The sequence below is a fragment of the Schistocerca americana genome, chromosome 8 (genome assembly GCF_021461395.2).
Source record: "Schistocerca americana isolate TAMUIC-IGC-003095 chromosome 8, iqSchAmer2.1, whole genome shotgun sequence".
NCBI classification, from domain to species: domain Eukaryota; kingdom Metazoa; phylum Arthropoda; class Insecta; order Orthoptera; family Acrididae; genus Schistocerca; species Schistocerca americana.
This window is the reverse complement of record NC_060126.1, coordinates 363,151,809-363,172,100: the sequence shown is the minus strand read 5'-3', so window position 1 is coordinate 363,172,100 and position 20,292 is coordinate 363,151,809.

Below are 20,292 nucleotides of genomic sequence, written 5' to 3'. Positions count from 1 at the left end.
AGCACACAATCATCACCAAACGACGCGCATCTCTGGGACATTTTGTGAACTTTGTTTTCTTTGGTTCTAATAAAACCCCATGTCATTCAAAGCATGTGTGTCAATTTGTACCTCTCTATCTACATTATTCCGTGGTTTATTCAGTTTTCTAATTTATACTGACTTTTTGATCACCCGGTATATTCGAAGAGCGAAATTATCTTGCGATTTTCTCAGTAACGCTTGAGAAGCACGCGCTACTGCTTACACATTTTGTTGTCCTCATGGAGTGCTACGAGTGTACGAAGTTTACAGTAAATCCGCGTTCCAAACGTCGTGGCCTCCCCTTGTTAGACGTTTGGCAAAATGAGTACATTATTGGCGTCCGGTTTAGGTTAACATCGTACTTTCTTGTGAATTCAACATAACACGAGCTGTACCGGCAGCATGACGCGTAATCGTGTGGGCTACCAAGTTACTAATGTGCGAAGTCCAACTCGCTATGCGTGCCAGGTGAGCGCCCCGCCAGCTGTCCCGCCGGAGTGAGTGGGTCGGCAGGCGGTGGCGGCGCGCCCGGAGGAAGAAGGATCCGGGCGGCATGGGCGGCGCCGGCCAGACACAATGGTCGCCTGTCTGTCAGCCCGGCGAGGGCGCGCCCCGCCACGGAAACACCTCGGCCGTGACAAAGGCGTCTACTGCCGGTCGTCGCCACGCCGCGGGCCGACGCTCGCATTTCCCTCAACTCTGTTCAAAAAACTGATGGCAATCCTGCTACTGCCTCGGACAGCACGCGTGTTCCGTTTGGTACTAGTCGGAGAACGCAGAAAAGGTACAGTTTGCAAACGGAAGAGAGAGTAGACTGTTTCACAAAGCTTTACCGATGCTTCCACAAGCGCCTTTACACTGTCCAGTCCCATTAATACACTACTGGCCATTAAAATTGCTACATCCCCGTTTTCAAGAAGGGACGTCGAACAGATGTGAAGAACTATAGACCTATATCTCTAACGTCGATCAGTTGTGGAATTTTGGAGCACGCATTATGTTCGAGTATAATGACTTTTCTGGAAACTAGAAACTATTCTGTGGGAATCAGCATGGGTTTCGAAAAAGACGATCGTGTGAAACCCAGCTCGCGCTATTCGTCCACGAGACTCAGAGGGCCATAGACACGGGTTCCCAGGTAGATGCCGTGTTTCTTGACTTCCGCAGGGCGTTCGATACAGTTCCCCACAGTCGTTTAATGGACAAAGTAAGAGCATATGGACTATCAGACCAGTTGTGTGATTGGATTGAAGAGTTCCTAGATAACAGGACGCAGCATATTCTCAATGGAGAGAAGTCTTCCGAAGTAAGAGTGATTTCAGGTGTGCCGCAGGGGAGTGTCGTACGACCCTTTTCTGTTCACAATATACATAAATGACCTTGTGGATGACATCGGAAGTTCACTGAGGTTTTATGTGGATGATGCTGTGGTATATCGAGAGGTTGTAACAATGGAAAATTGCAGGAGGATCTGCAGCGAATTGACGCATGGTGCAGGGAATGGCAATTGAATCTCAATGTAGACAAGTGTAATGTGCTGCGAATACATAGAAAGAAAGATCCCTCATCATTTAGCTACAATATAGCAGGTAAGCAACTGGAAGCAGTTAATTCCATAAATTATCTGGGAGTACGCATTAGGAGTGATTTAAAATTGAATGATCATATAAAGTTGATCGTCGGTAAAGCAGATGCCAGACTGAGATTCATTGGAAGAATCCTAAGGAAATGCAATCCGAAAGCAAAGGAAGTGGGTTACAGTACGCTTGTTCGCCCACTGCTTGAATACCGCTCAGCAGTGTGGGATCCCGTACCAGATAGGGTTGATAGAAGAGATAGAGAAGATCCAACGGAGAGCAGCGCGCTTCATTACAGGATCATTTAGTAATCGCGAAAGCGTTACGGAGATGATAGATAAACTCCAGTGGAAGACTCTGCAGGAGAGACGCTCAGTAGCTCGGTACGGGCTTTTGTTGAAGTTTCGATAACATACCTTCGTCGAGGTGTCAAGCAGTATATTGCTCCCTCCTACGTAAATCTCGCGAAGGGACCATTAGGATAAAAACAGAGAGATTAGAGCCCACACAGAGGCATACCGACAATCCTTCTTTCCACGAACAATACGAGACTGGAATAGAAGGGAGAACCGATAGAGGTACTCAACGTACCCTTCGCCATACACCCTCAGGTGGCTTGCGGAGTGTGGATGTAGATGTAGATGTAGCTGTAAATACAGCTGATAATTGGGTATTCATTGGACAAATATATTATACTAGAACTGACATGTGATCACATTTTCACGCAATTTGGGTGCATAGATCCTGAAACATCAGTACCCAGAACAACGACCTCTGGCTGAAATAACGGCCTTGATACGCCTGGGCATTGAGTCAAACAGAGCTTGGATGGCGTGTACAGGTACAGCTGCCCATACAGCTTCAACACGATACCACAGTTCTTCAACAGTAGTGACTGGCGTATTGTGACGAGCCAGTTGCACGGCCATCACTGACCAGACGTTTTCAATTGGTGACAGATCTGGAGAATGTGCTGGCCAAGGTAGCAGTCGCACATTTTCTGTATCCAGAACGGCCCGTACAGGACCTGCAGCATGCGGTCGTGCATTGTCCTGCTGAAATGTAGGGTTTCGCAGGGATCGAATGAAGGATAGAGCCACGGGTCGTAACACATCGGAAATGTAACGTCCACTGTTCAAAGTGCCGTCAATGCGAACAAGAAAAAAATTCTCAGATGTGTGTGGAATCTTATGGGACTTAACTGCTAAGGTCATCAGTCCCTAAGCTTACACACTATTTAACCTAAATTATCGTAAGGACAAACACACATACCCATGCCCAAGGGAGGATTCGAAACTCCGCCGGGACAAGCCGCACAGTCCATGACTGCAGCGCCCAAGACCACTCGTCTAATCCCGCGCGGTAATGCGAACAAGAGATGACCGAGACGTGTAACCAATAGAACCCCATACCATCACGCCGGGTGATACGCCAATATGGCGATGACGAATACACGCTTCCAATGTCCGTTCACCACTATGTCGCCAAACACGGATGCGACCATCATGATGCTGTAAACAGAACTTGGATTCATCCGTAAAAATGTTTTGCCATTCGTGCACCCAGGTTCGTCGTTGAGTACACCATCGCAGGCGCTCCTGTCTGTGATGCTGCGTCAAGGGTAGCCGCAGCCATGGTCTCCGAGCTGATAGTCCATGCTGCTGCAAACGTCGTCCAACTGTTCGTGCAGATGGTTGTTGTCTTGCAAACGTCCCCATCTGTTTACTCAGGGATCGAGACGTGGCTGCACGATCCGTTACAGCCCTGCGGATAAGATGCCTGTCATCTCGACTGCTAGTGATACGAGGCCGTTGCGATCCAGCACGGCGTTCCATATTACCTTCCTGAATCCACCGATTTCATATTCTGCTAACAGTCATTGGATCTCGACCAACGTGAGCAACAATGTCGCGATACGATAAACCGCAATCGCGATAGTCTACAATCTGACCTCTATCAAAGTCGGAAACATGATGGCACGCATTTCTCCTCCTTACACGAGGCATCACAACAACGTTTCACCAGGCAACGCCGGTCAGCTGCTGTCTGTGTACGAGAAATGGGTTGGAAACGTTCCTCATGTCAGCACGTTGTAGGTGTCGCCACCGACCCCAACCTTGGGTGAATGCTCTGAAAAGCTAATCATTTGCATATCACAGCATCTTCTTCCTGTCGGTTAAATTTCGCGACTGTAGCACCTCATCTTCGTGGTGTAGCAATTTTAATGGCCAGTAGTGTATGTTCATCTGTCGAAATATTGAATAACCACGTTTTTGCAGCGCGAGACGTGAAGGAGGAAAGTCAGTGGAGTTCCGGAAGTTACTGACAGGGATGCGGATCCAGGTCGACTTCAGTGCCGTAGCCAGCTGGGCTAGGTTTCTGATTGAGGACCGATGGATCGAAGAGCACGATAGAGGTGGTCCCACAGATTCTCGATTTGGTCAGCCCGATTGAGGTACTTCCATTGATTCCCGATTGGGCTTAAAGCTGGGGAGTTTGATGGCCAGGGGAGTACGGTAAACTCATTATGGTGCCCTTCGAACCACGCTAGTACACTGTGAGCTGTGTGACACGTTGTGTTGTCCTGTTGGTAGAAACCATCGTGCTGAGGAAAAACGAACTGCTTGTAGGGGTGGACTTGGTGCCCCAGGATAATGCATGCTTCAGTTCGTCCATTATGCTTTCCAGAATGACGATACCACTCAGGCAATGTAACGAAAAGCATTACCTAAACCATAACGCTCCTTCCTCTGGACTGGACCCTTTGCTTTCAAATGTTTCACGCCGTACACGCTATCCATCATCTGAAAAGGCCACTTGTGTCCACTAAGTGGACGTCCTCTTGTGGTGCTAATTCCAGCTTTCGCAGACGGAACAGGAGTCATCCTGGGTGCCTGTACAAGGCATCGCAGAAGCCCAAATGTAGCTACGTTCGCTGAACTGTCGTTGAGCAGACACAGTTGGCAGCCCCTTGGTGCATCTGGGCGTTCAGTTGCTCAACAGTTGCACATGTATTCGCCCATACACATCTCCACAGCCATCACTTACCCCTGTCACCTACGGCCCGTGGTACTTCACAGTTGCCTCTTCCCTGGTTTTGGTTCAGATGGCTCTAAGCACTATGGAACTTAACATCTGAGGTCATCAATCCCCTAGACCTAGAACTACCTAAACCTGACTAAGCTAAGGACATCACACATCCTGCCCGAGGCAGGATTCGAACCTGCAACCGTAGCAGCAGTGCTGTTCCGGACCGAAGCGCCTAAACCGCTCGCCCACAGTGGTCGGCCCCTTGTTTTTGGTCAGAGCCATTTTTCAATGCACGGGATACGTTAACTGCTGTGGAAGCCGAACAGTTTGCATAGTTAGCCGTTTCGGAAATGCTTCCACTCTTGGCCCGAAAGCCAATGATCATGCCCTTTCGGATGTCAGGGAAACCGCTCCGTTACCGCATTACGACGACGACTGCGCTGGTTTCGTGTCCCCGACACGTTTTATGTAACTTCAACTGCTAATGCAGCCACCTGCCTTATGTGACTGTTTATTGTACGTTGTCGTCGAAAAAAGACGCTTATCACGTTAATGTGACTGGGTCCCGTATGTCAATCGTGACACAGTCCCTAGCATCCATGGGTAGTTGTATTTTTCACTAAATGCTGCGTCAATACAATAAGGAGTACAGATAGAGGTAATTGATATAATTGAGGCACGAAATGTATGAGGATAAGACGGACGTAAATCAATGAACGCTGCACTGGTTCTTAGTGGTCCTGGACAATTTTGCTGTAGTTTCTCTAATCCGTTTACTACTTTTTCTGCCGATGCAATTGGAGGGGGGGGGGGGATGTTCCAATTACTGTTAACGGTACAACTCACTGACTGACACAGCTAATTGCTTTCGTTTATCTTTTATTGTTATTAACATTCGCTATTTCCTAACCACAGTCCTACATGGATCACACAAAAGCTCAGTTATTTTGAGTCAAATCTCATCGAACTGGGAGTAAGGACACAGAGGTTACCAATTGGGAATGTCTGCTTGCGGATTACCAGATCTAGCATTTGCCGTACAACTAAGAGAAACCTCCCAGAAACTTTGGTCAGCTCGATGGAAAGGAGCTATTTTTAAATTCAATAGTCTTTTTCTTCGATTCTCACTTGCATTAAAACTCTTTAGAGAAGTACTACCCAAGTCTCTTTCTTGCTTGGAATAAACATTATACTTAATTTAATTTTCAGTTAGCCCCATTGTGCCCCGTGGGTATAATCGATCAATATCACTCAAAAATAACGTTATATAGTATGTGGTCAATAATATCTGGTCGCCTATTATTGAGCTTTAGTATGTGTTTTGCCTGCCTTCGCTTTGATGATAAACTCTGTTGGGGACACTGTCAGTGGGGTGCCTGAATGTCTATGGAGCCCATTATTCCTGGACAGCCGACACCAGAAAAGGAAGTATTGTCTAAGGCCTTGATCTGGAGCGAAGTGGACGTTCTGTCTCATCCCAGAGCTATTCCGTTGGTTTCACATGGGGTCCCTGTTCAGGCCATTCCATTTTAGGATTGTTATTGTCCACAAATCACTGCCTCACAGCTGCTGTTTATGACAGGGTACAGTGTCAAGCTGATACAGACAATCATTAGCTACAATTAACTTTCTTTCTTTTGCTGGTGCCTTGTTCTGCAGTCTCGCGGGGGCGGCACGGTTAGGAACGGATTTGGCAAGGTTAGTTATGAGGGGTGGCCAGATGCCTTTCCTGCCGCCACCCCGGGACAGAATTAGTGTACCCCACGTCTAGTGTAATCCATGGAATAGTTCGAATGTGTTCAGATGTCTGCGAGTCGTGTAACTCAGGCGGAACGTGGGGCCAGCCCAGTATTCACCTAGCGGAATGTGGAAAACCGCCTAATAACCACATCCAGGCTGGCCGACACACCGGCCGACGACGGTAATCCGCCGGGTGCATTCGATCCGGGGCCGGCGCGCCCACCCGAGTCCAGGAAGCAGCGCATTAGCGCTCTTTTTTTTTATCTCATTTTGTTCGTTTTCGTTCGCTTCATTTGCTCGGTGCGGACGTCGCAAGACGCCCGTTTCAGTTCGTCGTTGATCCATTAACACAGTTTTTTTATTACAATGTTACAATGTGTGTGAAATCTTATGGGACTTAACTACTAAGGTCATGGGTCCCTAAGCTTACACACTACTTAACCTAAATTATCCTAAGGACAAACACACACACCCATGCCCGAGGGAGGACTCGAATCTCCGCCGGGACCAGCCGCACAGTCCATGACTGCAGCGCATTAGACCGCTCAGCTAATCCGGCACGGCAGTTTTTTTTTTTAAATTGCAGAGGGCAGCTAACCCTCTGACCTAACACACTCAGCTACCGTGCCACGCTCTCGGCTAACCTGGCGGGCTTAGCTACAACTCACTTCTGACATACTAAATGCTGTAAAATGTGTCGATGTTCTCCCACATTTACCACGGGAAACATCCACGTACCATAGCTACACCTGCTCTGTACTTCACTGTTTGCATCACACATGATGGCTGGTAACGTTCTGCAAGCCTTCGCCAGACCATCAGAGTGCCACAGGGTATAGGGAGATTTATTATTCGGATTCAGTCGCTCCCAACCATCCAAAGTACAGTGCCCAGCTCGTTACACGTTCTCAAGCCAGCTTACCACTGAGTGCAGAAATCTATGGTTTTCGAGGAGCTGTTCAACCATAGTACCCCGCCCTTTTTTATTCTCAACGTGCAGTTATTTTGCTACCTTGGCTGCATGTAACACTTCGGTATTTTTCAACGACCCTCTTTAGTACACGGTGGTTCCTGTCCGTTGTATGTGAGGTCAGCCAGGTCTGGGTTTCGCTGGGGTTGTTCCTCCGCGTTTCCACTTCACAGTGACATCACCAACAGAACATCTGATTGCTGTAGAAAGATTGAAATGTCCCTGATGGATTTGTTACTCATGTGACATCCAATAACTGGTCCACATTTGAAGTCACGGAGACCACATGAACCCCCTATTCTGCTGTTACTCCTTCTCTCGCCTCATTTTATACTGACGCTTTCGCCTCTCGTGACGTCTATTAGTCAACTCCGCATTACATCAGAGTGTCCTGATACTTTAGATCATGTGTGCTTACAGAACGTTATTTTCCATACATCAAGGTGGAATGAAGAATACATCATGGTTTCCTTGTTAGGATGGCTATGCATTCTTACTAGGTAGGGAGACAATGACCACAGATGTGAAATTCTGTGACGAAAACCACAAAGGGCTGCACTTTTTAACTCTGCATGTAGAACTTAACATGTGTGACTGTCGTGTCCATTCGTACTATGTTGTGTAGAACAAGTTCCGTCTGAAAATTTCGGTGGATGGTCTCAGGAAACAAAATGAAACAAGAGTTCTAAACATAAAATCTTAACTGCCCTTCATAGTAATCGCCATTAGCTACAGCTCACTTCTGACATCGGTTGTAAGGCTGTTTGGCTCAAATGGCTCTGAGCACTATGGGACTTAACATCTGAGGTCATCAGTCACCTAGAACTTCGAACTACTTAAACCTAACTAACCTAAGGACACCACACACATCCATGCCCGAGGCAGGATTCGAACCTGCGACCGCAGCGGTCGCGCGGTTCCAGACTGAAGCCCCTAGAAGGCTGTTAGAAATTGTCAGCAAACGTTTCTTGTGTAATTGCTCAAAGCCTGTGGTAACACGTTGTAGGATCCCACATCATTACAGGAGGTGAAACATGGTGCTACCTGTATGATCCGAAGACAGAGCGACAGTCAAACGCCTGGTTTTAGTCGTTTCTCCCCCCATTTCTAGGACAGAATTTGAGGTGAATCAAGGCCTAAAACTTCATTTCTGTTAAGGAAAGAATCATAGCTTCTCGTTATGAGGTAGCTTGAAGTGCCGGCCGTTGTGGCCAAGCGGTTCTAGGCCATTCAGTCCGGAACAGCGCGACTGCTACGGTCGCAGGTTCGAATCCTGCCTCGGGCATGGATGTGCGTGATGTCTTTAGGTTAGTTAGGTTTAAGTAATTCTAAGTTCTAGGGGACTGATGACCCCAGAAGTTAAGTCCCATAGTGCTCAGAGCCATTTGAACCATTTAGCTTGAAGTCCTTCCTCTGTCCCTTAGGAACGATTACTTTTATATATACTAAAATGGTAACTGTTCTTTCGGACATGTCCGAAAGAACAGATAACATCTTAGTATATACATAGTTAAGGCTCACCGGGCACTTGACCATCTTCTTTTTGTGTGAGGATGCAAAAACAGTGCCCAAACTCTTACGGGAATCGGAAACGCGTCGCGGGTAATGATTATAATGGGCGGGGCACTACCAATGTAGTGCGGGACAATACGTTGAGAATGTGGGTTTCGCGGGAGGTGTGTCAGAGATAAGTCCCTGCAGTCACACTGTCCTCTGCGTCCTCGGTGGCTCATTTGGACACTTCCAGTTTTATTAATTTCCTTACTAAATTAATTTTCTAATTAGCCACTATTTGTCAACATTTGGACATTGTAGACGCTATTTATGCGGTAGTACAACTAAATGTATGTCAGCAACGGTTGTAAGTCTGACAGTGAAAAAAAAATACAAATTAAAAAAAATGAGTAGCGTTGAAGTCTCAGTCTGAGCTTCAAACCACCATTACCACATTTTTTCTTACTTTAATTCAAACAAAAATATAAAAAAATTAAAAAAAATGGATAGAGCGTCTGCCATAACAGGAGATCCCGGGTTCGTGTCCTGGTCGGGGCACACATTTTCATCTGTCCCCGTTGACATGCGCCTCTAAGCAGCTAAGGGTTTTCATTTCATTGTATGATTACTATCACACACTATTACTGCTCGCAGAATGCAGGCTAGGTATCGCCTTCCTATTGCTCGGTACTGACACTCTTGAAGTCTGCGACCGAACTGGGGCCGACCAGCGATGGGTGGCTGATTAAATCAGCTTCGACAGGAGGCGTTGAAGTCTGTCTTCCTGGAAGTGTGGCACTGCCCGCTCTTTCCATTGGCGCATGCGTCAGCGCCTTCTTCATATCTTCTCGTGGAGCTGCGCTGGTCGGTGTGCAGTCATGCTTTTCGGACAGCACAGATTTTGTCAGCTGACGTTTATTGGGAAGCAGGGAAGACGATGAACATAGTGTCATTGACTGTCGCTTTGTCTGCTGATCGTAAAGGTTGCACCATGTCTCATCTCCAGTAATGAAGTTGATTTCCAGCAATTCATTGTCACGGTGCTTCGAACGATTCCGCAAGAAGTTTTCAATAGCTTTACAACCGATATCAGAAGTGTGTTGTAGCTAATGGTGATTACTTGAAAGGCGCACCTTGTATTCTCGTCGACTAAAGTATTTCATCATAATCTTCCCACACTGCTGTGCGGATAGAGACCTGCATGTAACGTAATTTTTGTGTGATTTCCATTAATAAGGCACAAGGTACATAACTGAAAATCAAATGAAGTAAAGTATTTAAACATTAACCTCTGGCCAATATGTTTCTGATCATAAAACGAAATGACTAATGTGTATCTTGACACCTATGTGTATAACTATTAGAGATTAAAGTCGAAGACTTGCTCGATACATATAATGTACCTGCGTCCTTAGGTGAAGCATTGCACAAGTCAGCATGTCTTAGATTAGTTAATGAACTGACGACGAAAGCGGTTCCTTGTTTTGTGAGAAAGTGAGTCTGTATTAATATTTTCCGTGGTTAGTTGTCTATGATCGCGATTAACATATTTTTGTCAAACTGAAATGCCGAATCTTCGTGTTTCATTAACGTGAAAGACATAATCCGCAGTCAAACTTCAATACCATACAAACGGGGGTGCTATAATTTTCATGAGGATCTCGTAAATCCATTTCAATAACACTGATATCCTCGTCCGTGCTCAAATATCCTCCGAATTTTCTCTCTCTTAGAAACGAAACCGTGGCGAGAAGCACTTTTCGATATGTTGATTGGGGATAAATGATACCTATCGTCTTTTACTGCTGCAAGGTACTGGTAGGATCAACTTCGCGAAATATCTCTTTCCCGATTTCCTAATTCCCAAGAATGACTGCGTAAGTAGAGCCTTCGTTCGACTGCCTCGAACAAGCACCTAAAACTAAATTACAGATTAGCGCGCCACGTTGATTTAAATACTAATTCATTAAATCGATAAAAAGGTGCCACCTCACAGATAACTTAATGACCTAATAGAATACCAATCCATATATTGAATATAAAATAATCGTGATAAATTTCATTGAGCATTACTAAGCGAAGGTGCAAACTGCTTTTTTAAGCATCCTGACTTGGAAGCGAAATGGCGCGGTAAGATGTAATAGTAACGAATTTAACAACAATGAACATTTCAAAAAATGGTTCAAATGGCTCTGAGCACTATGCGACTCAACTTCTGAGGTCATCAGTCGCCTAGAACTTAGAACTAATTAAACCTAACTAACCTACGGACATCACACACATCCATGCCCGAGGCAGGATTCGAACCTGCGACCGTAGCGGGCCACGCGGTTCCAGACTGAAGCGCCTTTAACCGCACGGCCACACCGGCCGGCAATTTACATTTATTTCATCATTAAAACTAACACTCACACACAGGTTAACTTAAAAACAGCTACTTAGATTGCTGGCACTTGAATCTCGATACGTACCATATGCCATAAACCGCAACCACTGAACCGACACGTGTGGCGGCTGCTGAATTCATGGTTACGATTTATCAAGATCGCACATACCACTTTCACATTGATCACTCTTACAACAAAAGGAAGAACTTAAAAGAAAGCTTCAGTACTATAGCTCACTGGGTCAGACCGCAACTGGCTTTATCTGACAGTTCCAGACAGCAAAACCCTTTTCCGAAATTCCATAAAACACAGTAATTTTGTAAATAAATTTATCAAACGCGTGCATATCTCCTCCGCGATGTTACTGAGAATTCAATTCGAACACGAGAGGTGTTTACTTCGAATTAGAGACTCATGGTTTACAAAGACACGCACGTGGTGCATCAGAGTGTGGGCAGCTAAGTCTGTGGGAATGAAACACAAATTGGACAATCAATTAAATAAAATTTAACTCAAACATTTGACAAAGAATAAGACACATTCATGCACAATACACGAAACTAACTGAAGCTGTACATCACGTGGCGACACAGCTCGTCCACGCCGAGTTGCAGCTGCACAAAAGATCTCATCGGATAAACTGAATACTTTAACATCGTTCTCTTATTGAGATAGTTAGTGCAGCTTGATTACCAATGCTAAACACCAGATGAACTTCCGGAAATTCAAACAAAGCTCTCACACATTTCAACTTAGCAACTAGAGATACTACTCAGAGCACGCTTACTCACCGGCCTCTTAGGGAAGAGTGAAACTAACGTGTTCAATCGCCGGGGTCTATACAGAAACCTGGAGGTTTCAAAGAACGTAAGCGATTCCTATCTGTAGCCACCTCACTTTGGATGCTGACTAGTGGCCACTAATGTCTCTCTGGCCCAACGTAGCCGTATTCAAAAGCTTACTAAGCTGCCCTTAACAATTCAAGGAAACCTCCTGGTAATTAAGAAAATCCGAAGTGCCAGCTATAGACAAACCACACATCCATACTACCAGACGACAGTGGGAACAGGAAAGAGATGACACGAATACATGAAAATGGATTACACAGATACATTCAGAACATGGTTACGAATTTGAAATTTAAAAGACATTCTCCTTTGGCGTTGAAATGCCTCTGAGAAATGCAGCTGTAATATCATGCACCCTCTAGTCCATCTTTCTCTCCAGGCATAGTCGTATCGAACTTTTGAGTCCTTTAAGAACTGTAGCAAAAGCAAAGGTTGCTTTCTAAGATCAGTGGAACAGCTCACATGGAAATGTTTCAAGGCATCACTACCGGCCGCGCAGGAAGGTGACGGTTTCACTGCCCGTCATAAAGCTTTAATTGTTGCTCCGAAAAATAACGTTAAGTAATTAATTTTTTGCCGCCCGGTGTGGCCGTGCTGTTCTAGGCGCTTCAGTCAGGAACCGCGTGACCGCTACGGTCGCAGGTTCAAATCCTGCCTCAGGCAATGGATGTGTGTGCCGTCCTTAGGTTAGTTAAGTTTAAGTAGATGGTTCAGATGGCTCTGAGCACTATGGGACTCAACATCTTAGGTCATAAGTCCCCTAGAACTTAGAACTACTTAAACCTAACTAACCTAAGGACATCACACACACCCATGCCCGAGGCAGGATTCGAACCTGCGACCGTAGCAGTCACGCGGTTCCGGAATGCAGCGCCAGAACCGCTAGACCACCGCGGCCGGCTAAGTTTAAGTAGTTCTAAGTTTTAGGGGACTGATGACCTCAGCAGTTAAGTCCCATAGTGCTCTGAGCCATTTGAACCATTAATTAATTTTTTGTTTGTTTGCTGGTACATGTCTGCAGTCCTATTATACACCGAAAACCCTGTGTCACAGCACCATAGCACGCGGCTATGGGAGCCAGAAAAAAATAGTGCGGCCGATTTATAAAGTGTCAAATAGTTTACAGCATTTGAAGGGAACAACGGAGCAACGCACCATGCTGAGTTTGTTGGAAGGGTGCTATAGCGTGAAACACGTATGTTGTGTGGCGGCGATGGCGAGGCATTGCAGAGTCTCTGACCAGAGGGCTATTTGTCGTTACTAGTCTGCGCTTGACCGCGCGAGAGTTGCGAGCAGTAGTCTGTCGGTAGCAGTAGGCCAGTGCAGTCTGTGGGTAGTCTGTCGGCAGAGCAGTTGTGTGTTGTACTCTGTCGGCAGTAGTGGTCTTGTACGGTCGCGAGACAGTCGCGAGCGGGACGCAGTCCGCGGAGTGTAACCTCCCCACCGAAATTTTTGATGGCATTAATAATAATAAATGGGAGCCAAGCGTAACCTCCCTGCAATTAAATCTACTGACAAAGACAGTAAAAATGTGAAAATCGCAATCTGACCCAGGTGTAAGCTCTCACGAAAATAATGAAAAACAATTTAATGCTAATGAGACTTCAGTGACAATGTAAACTCAATTAAACCGAAATATCGGTATTTGGCCCTGTGCAAAAAATCATAATTAATTTCTTACCTCATTCGAAACTGCATGTCAAAGTTCTGCTCTTATTGTTGGCCGCGGCTTGGAGGAAATGCATTGCAAGTACTATTTTTTTTTTTATTTTGAAATTTAACTGAAACTTTTCTTTAAAGGAAATGGAAGGAAATCGTTGGTTCAATTAAATGGTTCTTTTGTTAAAAATTGCTTTGAAATCAAAATTATTATTGGGGCACTTGTTGAAAATTAATTACAATAAATAAACTTTACATTATCTGATGTGCGCAATACAGCTTGGTTACCTTAATTAACAATACACCTCATTCAGCATCTTGACCAGAGACCCACGTCGACGCCCGCGGACTGCGTCCCGCTCGCGACTGTCTCGCGACCGTACAAGACCACTACTGCCGACAGAGTACAACACACAACTGCTCTGCCGACAGACTACCCACAGACTGCACTGGCCTACTGCTACCGACAGACTACTGCTCGCAACTCTCGCGCGGTCAAGCGCAGACTAGTAACGACAAATAGCTCTCTGGTCAGAGACTCTGCAATGCCTCGCCATCGCCGCCACACAACATACGTGTTTCAAGCGATGCACCCGTTGTTAGGTTTCACAGACACTTACGTGACTTATCTGAATGACGAAGAATGAGATGGCAGATCATCTCTTTGTGAAGAACCAGGAATCGCAGGAGAAGATAAAAGCCTTGCGTTTGAAAACTAATGAATCAGAATCGAGGTGATAGTTAAAAAGACTGGGAATTAGCCACGTACCAGTTTTCAACGTCGAACACGACAGTTTAAACCTGAAAAAGTCGCTACACTGTGGGGAGCGCAACAGCTCTCTCTGTAATCAGTCACCATGTGCTACTTCATGGGGCTATCAAATTTCGTCCCACCACCTGTGCTCCTCTACCACGTATCAGTACCACCACCCAAGGGTGGCAACAGCAATACAAGTTCCGTCAGACGCTAATAGCGGCCGTGGGGGATCCAATGGACCCAGTGGTGCACGCCCGCTGAGCTATGCTTCAGCGTCTACGAACCACGAGAGTCGTCTTTCGCTGCACTCAGAGCCACTTCGCTACGTGACCCTATGCAGACCAGCCACGGCTCCAACACCATCGTTCGTGGTTTAGTTCAGAGAGCCTCATCCGTCTTGCTACAGTATTAGCTGGATTCTGTTTCTTGTTGCATTATTTGTAATGAGTCTTCGTACACTTGGGAAAGCTAGAAGTTTTTTAAAGCTTTTGTTTACTGTACTTGCTTGGACCCTCATCATTTCTGCTCCTGTCCATATTTCCTACAATGACAGTTGCTGAACCACTCTGTAACCCATCTCTCCGCACCATTGTGTACGAAGTCGTACGCAGTACTCCTGATGTGGCAAGCTGCACCCCCTTCCTCTACCATTGGATGAAGAAACAATTGCTTGGCAAGCGTTTCCAAAATTTCTAAGAGGTGGAATGTTTCCCGAAAAGGCAAAATGCAGAATTCTATGACCAAAGTCTGTGACAAATCATCCATCGCTGAGAACAATGCTTCACATTTAATGCTGATTGCGTGAAGGAAGAATGACACCATTCCCTATATTCATGGTCGCAGCTTGAACTTTTCGAGGTGGTATTTAAAATTTTTGTGACTGTACGTCGCAAAGCGATACGCTGACTATTCGAGTCGAATCCTTGCGTCACTGTGCGCATCTGAACACTGACATCCTACGAACATGAGGCCCTGCATATCAAAGGACCTCATAAATCCTTCTGTACCGATGAGACTTTATCCCGTAACCTTCCTTCAGACTTAGTGGTCCCTCATGCGACATGTTGTTACTGTTATGGTCTTCAGACCAATCCTGCATGGTAGTCCACCCTGTACAAGTGTCTTCATCTCCGAATAACTACTGCTGTCTTCATCCTTTGTGAACCTGGTTACTGTATTCGTGCCTTGGTCACCCTCTACAGCTCTTACCCCTTACATTTCCCTCTTTATTAAACTGACGAGTTCTTGATGCTTTAGAATGTGCCATATCAACCGATCATTCATTTTACGCAGATTGTGCCAAATATTTCTTTTTCTGCAGTTAAATTTTATAGCTCCTGATTAGTTAGTCTATCCTCTAATCTTTAACATTCTTCTTTAGGTACACATTCCTAAAGCTTCTATTCTCATCTATTCTGAATTGCTTATTGTCTAAGTTTTGCTCCCGTGCTAGGTTACACTCCAGACAAATACCTTCTGAAACCATTTCCTAATATTTACATTTTTATTATACTTTAACAATTTCCTATTTTTCAGGAATGTTTTTCTCGTTAAAGCCAGTCTATTCCACCCATCGTCAGTTATTTTTCTGATCAAATAGTAAAACTTGTCAACTTATTGTAGTACATCTAGTCCTAATGTAATTCACTCAGCATCGCCTCATTTTACTCCACCCTATTCCATTGTCTTTCTTTTAATTTTTGTGATGCATGTCTTACATTGTTTTTTCGAGACACTAACCATTCCGTTCAACAGCTCTCCAAGTCGTTTGCTGTCTTTTCCCATGTCACCGCCAGCCCCACGGATTTAAATATAGAGATAAACCGCTTCACTTGTAAAAGGCTTTTATTTTTCCCATATCGCGACTGGTTTCGGGCTAATAGATGCCCAGTATCAGGTGTAATAATATCGAAAACAAGGAAGAGAGAACGCTAAATTTTTGTTTTTTTCACAAATGCTTGTAAGAGTAAGACAGTGGATACCAATAATAACCGTCTCAGCTAAAATTGTACGTGTGATGAAAAAATACAAGAACGGCGGAGACCAGTGGCGACTAGGGCACCAAGAACGGAAACAGAGCCCGTATCCCGAGCGCCGCGTGGCAATGTAGAGCAAAGGCGACCACTCTAAGCAGGGGCAGGTCACCAAGTGGCGCATGCTGAGAAAGGAAGCAAATTGGAAAGCTACTAAATCGTTGGAGTGATGCGTTATCCATCTATTAGGACGACTGGAAAGTGTCATGAAAGTGACTAGCCCCAACGCTTGCAGGAAATTGACAGTCTGTAATACAAGCTCAGAAAGTATGCTGTGACAAGATATAACTAATGCCGTACGCACATAAAATTTAAAAAGGTGTGGTATCACTAACATAAAAATGACGAGTCAAAAATGCGAAATTGAAAAAGTATACTCTGAAGTAATTTCAATGGTGCTGAAGGCCACTAAAACGTAGGAAGAATAAAAAATAAATAATGGATTAGATGAAACACGTTGTAATAAGAAAAACAAATTTACCGCGTCCATCAATAAAAGCTCAAAGAACTATCCTAAAGTCTCTCCTAATTACCAAGAACGTGTCGTTTTTTGTGCAAACATTATTTGAGATGCGGCAAGACTGCAACGAAACGTAATACAATAATTATCCGAAGCCAGGAAGACGAAGAGGTGAAGTTGGGCGCTGTTAAAAAAATTATTCATTACGGCCATGTATTTAAGCGAGGTTTGTTCGTTCGACGTATGCACCGGCTCGTGGTCAGTGCTACGCACTATTTCAATTTCCTCTAGAGCCTTTAGTATACGGCCTATACGTTGGGCTGTAAGACGCTGCTGTCTATGTTTATGTCTGAAATAGAGTGGCCATAATTTTTTAGGTGATCGGTCAAAGATGAATATGCTCTGTGAACCGTACGTTAAAGGAACGACCGGTCTGGCCTGTATAGACATACTGGCAGTCTCTGCATTGAATCTGGCCCTGGCGACTGCGCTTTCTGGTTTCATGGATTTTGCGATTTGCGTCCAACGTGGGGGAAGGGGGACATAGTCGGGTGTGATCGCTGCTTTCCTAAGCCGTTTACCGATCCCATCAGGTATGATACCCAGATACGGGACCCCGCAATGAATTTTTAAATGGTTCAAATGGCTCTGAGCACTATGGGACTTAACTGCTGAAGACATCAGTCCCCTAGAACTTAGAACTACTCAAACCTAACTAACCTAAGGGCAACATACACATCCATGCCGGAGGCAGGATTCGAACCTGCGACCGTAGCGGTCGCCCGGCTCCAGACTGTAGGGCCTAGAACTGCTCGACCACCCCGGCCGGCGAATTTTTAAAAGGAATGATAAAATAATCTGGTAATTCTACATGTGTGAAATTTAATGAGAGATTGCCGATCTATCTAAATAGGCCGGACCGGCCGTTCCTTTGGCGTACGTTTCAGAGAGCGTCAAGACCTTAGCAACTCAAAATTAGCTTTGACCAATCACCTAAAAAATTATGGCCACCCTAATTTAGATATGAACATGGACCGCATCATCTTACATCTCCAACCTAAAGCCCGTATCAGAAGTCCAGAGGTCATCGGTCCATAGACTTACACACTACTTATACTAACTTATGCTAAGAACAACACACACACCCATGCCCGAGGGAGGACTCGGACCTCCAGCGGGAGGGGCCGCACAACCCATGACATGGTGCCTCAAACCACGCTGCCACTTCACGCAGCAAGGCCGTATCCTAAACATTCTTAAGGGTATCCAAATGCTCTGTAGCATCAGCCACGACCCGGCGCATACTTTGAATGAACTAATCTCGCACAAACACATGGTCCCAATCACCCCTTTTCCTTTCTCTCTTAATTATTTATCTTTGTTTGGGAGCAGTCTTGCGCTGGATTTTAAATATGTTTCTTGTACACGAAAGAGAGGAAGTTGCGTGAGCTTTCCTTTGCTTTTCCATGAATTTAACAACTCTCGCCCTTCAAATAAAAAAAAAGAAGAGAATGGACAGCTGTGTGCGGAGATTCTGGGCAGTGTGCTCCGGGTCGCTGGAGAGAGGGGGTCATCTTCAGCTGCCGACTGGTAGTAATTGTGGCACACTAGCTGACAAGCGAAATGGGTCACGATTACAGTAGCGCGATCCATAGTCTGTGTAGCTCGCTACTTGCTTGCTTTGCCATGCAACTTGTGTTGCTTAATTTGGTTGCAATTTGGGGCCTCTTGTTATAAGGTCAACTTTGATTTCACGCGCTTCGCAGATAAGCTGCGCTTACTCCATACTGTCCTTTATCCTTTTTTGGTATCTCCCTCAAAATTTTGCAATTTGATTTGAGTTGTATAGAACTTTGCTGTCTGTTAATTTGATTGTGCTTATGTTAGTCATTAGGGCAAATAAATAACTGTTAATGTCTTACATTTCAAGATCCTTTACCGAGCGAGGTGGCGCAGTGGTTAGACACTGGACTCGCATTCGGGAGGACGACGGTTCAATCCCGCGTCCGGCCATCCTGATTTAGGTTTTCTGTGATTTCCCTGAATCGTTCCAGGCAAATTCCGGGATGGTTCCTTTGAAAGGGCACGGCCGACTTCCTTCTCCGTCCTTCCTTAATCCAATGAGACCGATGTCCTCGCTGTCTGGTCTCCTTCCCCAAACAACCCAACCCCCCCCCCTCAAGATCCTTTAACTCGTCTTAAGCTTGTCGTGATTAAAAGAATTGTTCAAATGGCTCTAAGCACAACCGGACTTAACTTCTGAGGTCATCAGTCCCCTAGAAGTTAGAACTACTTAAACCTAACTAACCTAAGAAAATCACACACATTCATGCCCGAGGCAGGATTCGAACTTGCGACCGTAGCGGTCGCGCGTTTCCAGACTGTAGCGCCTAGAACCGCTCGGCCACCCCGGCCGGCCTGTCATGATTAGGCAACCCAACTGGTTCACTTCGTTTTTTCGGTGTTGTACTTGTGCCCAATCGCTAACTACAAGGATAATTCACCCATTATTTTGTGAAACCACGAACATCACACTCGCTCATCTTCTATCAAAAGGATTTAGTTTTGCTTGTTATCATATGACAACAACGTCTGTTCTGGGGGGAGAATCACTGGTAAGTTGTTCGTAATGCAGTCTGCCAAAAGCCTGGCCAGATTCTTGTACTCGGCGTTCAACAACGTACTTGGCTGACTGTCACAGACCGACTGTCCTCCCGCTGACTTCTGTAAAAGTATGAGAAGCCATTCGACTAAGGTAGGTGGTACTGTGCCATCCAGGAATGTGAGGTCTCTTAACCATGTAATCCAGTGGGGATGTCGCGGAAGGTTCGGTGAAACTCGACTGGTAATCCATCGGACCCTGGAGACATACTGACCGAAGCTTTGTTGAAAGCATCCCCCACATCCTCAGACAAGACTTCCTCCATTAATACCACCGCCGTTACGTGTCGGTAGTGCGTGTCGCATGTTGTAACGTTTCCGCAATGCCCTCGTCATCTTTCGTCCCTTCTTCGTAAAGATGACGAAAGTGCTCCTCCTTTGCTTACACTATGCTTGATAGGGTCGTGCAGGAGCTACCGTCTCACGACGTAAGGCGTGTGACTAATTGTAGGCGGTGTCGGCGCATGTTCGCCACAGTGTGGTGCGTAGTGGGTACCCCTAGGGTATTTCGTTCGGGTCGTTCCGAGCGAACTTCGGCACATTCCGATCGGTTCATCGACGATAGTATGTGAGCGTTGTTTCAGTGTCGTTCTTGTTGTCTGTCCGGCGATGTTGTAGAGCATCGAGGTCCATGTGCGACATCTAATAAAAG